Raw genomic sequence first — 3,799 nt, 5'->3', positions numbered from 1 at the left:
GGAGCCCCCATCCCACTTAAGTGCCTTAACCACCGGGCCAAGAAGTTATAAGGGGAAACTATTCTGCCCCAGGCTGTTTTGTGCCTTGCCCCGGAGTTGCCCCTGGCCTGTGTCTTGGCAGAGGTCATCCCTTCCCCGCTCCTCCCTGCTGCAGCCGGAAGCAGCTCCTGTCCCTTCCCATTCCTCACAGTACTGAAGTCAGCTACCACCTCCAGGTTGCTGCTGGCCATGGAGATAGCCCAGCCGCCTCATGCAGCGTGGCCAGGAAGGGGTTAAGCCTTAAGGAGGCATTGTGCATCAGCGACCCGGCTGCCAGAGCTTCAGCAGCTGCAGAGCCAAGCAAAAGGGCATCCCCACCCTGCAGGAGGCGCAGCACCTCACATGGCTCCAGGCACAAAGCCTGGGGGATGGAGCAGCTCTGTGCTCCCTCAGGCCAGGACCAATGGGCATCAGCTTCCGCCAGGCCCCAGGGGGTGCTCAACCCCCCACACCCCACTCCTTCTCCCAAGTCCCCACCCCGCCCCGCCTCATTCCGCTCAGTTCCACCCCCTCCTGCACGCTGCGAAACCGCTGATTGCGGTGAGCGGTAGGTGCTGGGAGGAAAGTGGCGGGGAGCTGGCTGCCGGTGGGTGCTAAGCGCCCACTAATTTTTTTCCATGGGTGCTCCAGGGCTGGAGCACCCACGGAGTCGGCGCGTATGCTCAAGCCGAGCGGGCCGGCAGAGAGGTGAAGAGGGCTGTAAACCCCTGCCTGGGGTGCTGCCACGGAGCCTGCAAATAGGGGGCAGATCTGGGCTGGACATGTCGTCTCTCGCTCTCCACAAAACCATGCAGTGCTTTTCTGAGGTGGGGGAGAGGCTCCACTGTGCCCCCACTGCTCCAGGTGGCTTTGGTACTTGCAGGACTCAAGCTCTTCCTGGTCGCAATCCTGAGCAGCAGGGCAGCAAAATAGCCCACAGCCACAACCCACAGCTGCTAAAAAACAACCACCCACAACTGTCAGTTAGAAGTAGCCTAAGTGAGGGGAAAAACCGCTGGGAGTGGGGCTGGGTGAGGGGTGTGTGTGAAGGGGCAAAGTGGGGAGGCGACAGCATGAGGTGGCACTAGGGGAAGAGGCAGCAAGGAGGGCCGATGGGTGGGCAGCAGAGATGGGGTGTTCATGTGCTCCCCCCCTTTAAATTGTGCCCCTCCCACACTATCAACAGTTACGTGTTGCCTTTTCCTACCAGATCACACTCATATAAGAATCCTGTTGGGGCTGCGTGAGGCCATAGTGCATATGCCCAGTGGCAGAAACGTAGGTATAAGGGACTTTTAGGCACCGCCAGAATTTGGTAGCAGGTATGTAGGCATGCTAGTGGTGCCTAAATGTTGGATTTAGGCATCTAGAGCGGGAGTCATCTTGTTGTAGCTAATTAGCACTGGCAGAGAAGAATTCCAGATTAGATGGCTCATGAGTGCATTCCTGCTTGGCAGTTCCTGTGCTACAGTCTTTTGCATATAGGTTAATTTGGATAACTGGTGTATACTGCAAATTATATGGACAAGCTCTGCATCACGCTAACCATTGGGGGCTGCTATAAGAGGAAAGAACAAGCATTCCTCCAACAGCAGGCGTGCACGTGCAATAACAATGATCACCACATTTACTGTGACACATTCAAAGGAAATCCTGCCGGTTATTGTAAATTTGAAGTCCTTGCCATAAAGACAAGCTTATTTTAGCGCTTCCCCCATGAAACGCAACCTTAACTCCAGGTCTAACAGTCACCACTATTATGTTGCTAGATACACTCTCTCATAGAATTTGTTTTTTGTTCATGTTGGCTGAGAATTTAGTTTTTGAGAAAGTTGCCAAATTACTGCAGCTGTAATCCAATTTCATCTGTTACCCACAGCATGGGCAATGGCATTTTGAGGCCTACTTAAATGTATCCAGCTTATTGCTAAACGATAAACACATGTAACTATGCTATACCTGATAATAGATTATTTTATCAATACCTTCCAGTGTTTCTTAAGAGTTTTGTCTTTCACATCTAAATGTTTAATGGTCCAAACTGTTACTTGTCAGCTAGCTGAGGTGGTGGGAGTATTTCCCAAATGGAGTCACCATGTAAGCATGGCTCAACCACAGCAGGTGTGCATAACTTACAAACTGTTGCCCTGACCTTGTTATTGGAGCCATGAAAGTAGCCTTCTATGGCTGTTCCAAGCACCAATGAAAGCCAAGCAGACGTGGGGGAATGGTGTCTGCGAATATCCAATTGTAGCACTGGATCCTACAATGCTAATAACTTGCACGTAAGGCTCTGCGAATAGGTTTCAAAAACAAAAACGGCACCCAACTCCCCTTGACTTTAAGTGGCAGTTAGACACATAAATGGCATTTGTGCCTTTGAAATCTACCCCCTAGTTTAATGATGCCTATTTTAGCACTGGACTTTGAAACTTAGAGGGGGAAAAAAGTTTGAACTAGAAAAAAGTGTCTGAGGTTTTTTTTTTCTAAAACTCAAATAATGATTTGAGCAATACATTTTTGATAAAAAAAAATGATCTGGCCTCTGATTGTGAATATTAAGGCGAAGGTTTGGAAAAACTGGTTTTATGGGCTGGTGTTAGCCTTGCCTGTAAAACTTCAGCTCCAGTTGGTAGCTCCTGCAGTTGAGCAAGTCATGTTGATGCCAGGATTCAGAGGTGTGAATTGCACGGGTTGCTAACAGGCAATTTAGCAAGTCAGCATGTTAAGCTAATGTCTGTACAGCCCGTCAAAATGTAAAACCCTATATAAGTGCTAAGTATTGCTATAAAGTGAATAAGAAAGGGAGGCGGAAACAACCCAAGAATGCCCAGGAAGTAGGGTTGCCAACCTTCCAGGATTGTCCTGGAGTCATCAGGAATTAAAGATGAATCTTTAATTAAAGATTGTCATGTACTGAAATCTCCAGACATACCACCAACCAAACTTGGCAGCCCTACCTGGAAGCCACTCATGAGTGCTTGTGAACACTCCCACTCAAGCCAGGCCTCAGCTGCCCTGCTCATCCTCTGCTTAGCACTGATGTCAAAGTCGCTTGAGCGCTGAACTCAACTACTGTACCTGGCGCTCAATGTGCTATGTGTTTTCTAAAGAAATCAAACCCTACATTCTATGTACTCCAAAAGGCCTCAGGTCCTTACAGTTATTTTCCTACTAACCTCCCTCTAGCAAGCCTTTAAATTTAGCGTTCTCAGGGGGCATAAAAAGCCCCATTGTAGTGATAATACTGCTCCCAGCCTGCTGGCTCTGACCTTTCCTTTTGAGATTCATTCAGGCCCATTTGGGACATTAACAATATTTACCCAAAGCACAGTAAATACATTCATTAAACCTCACAACTCACCTTGGAGGTACAAAATTAGTATTATTCTCCATTTTGCTCTCCTCAGGTGTTTCCTTATCTGAGACAGTGGCATATAGTCTTTTCTTGTCCCTTGGAGACGGGGGGAGAACGGGTATCTGGAGACGATGGAGGGCAGATGAGCAGCTTGCTGAGGGCAGGAGGCCCGCCCTCCCCCTTGGAGTTCTGCACCAAGCGAGGCTGAATTTGTCTTGTTGTGCTACGCTATGGATGGTTGCTACCTCAGCATGGTATCCTTGGTAACATTCTAAATATTAGTCCTTTTCTAAGCATTCCATTAATGGACATCCCGGGATGATTAGTCATCGCCTAGCTAGACCCCGGAAGACTACAGAAGCAGAGTATCATTGCCTTGTTTATAGCTACTCCCACCCCTGCTTACGCCTGGCAGCACTGACT

This window comes from Chrysemys picta, chromosome 7 (genome assembly GCF_011386835.1).
Source record: "Chrysemys picta bellii isolate R12L10 chromosome 7, ASM1138683v2, whole genome shotgun sequence".
Taxonomy (NCBI): Eukaryota; Metazoa; Chordata; order Testudines; family Emydidae; genus Chrysemys; species Chrysemys picta.
Note: the sequence above shows the minus strand (reverse complement) of the source record.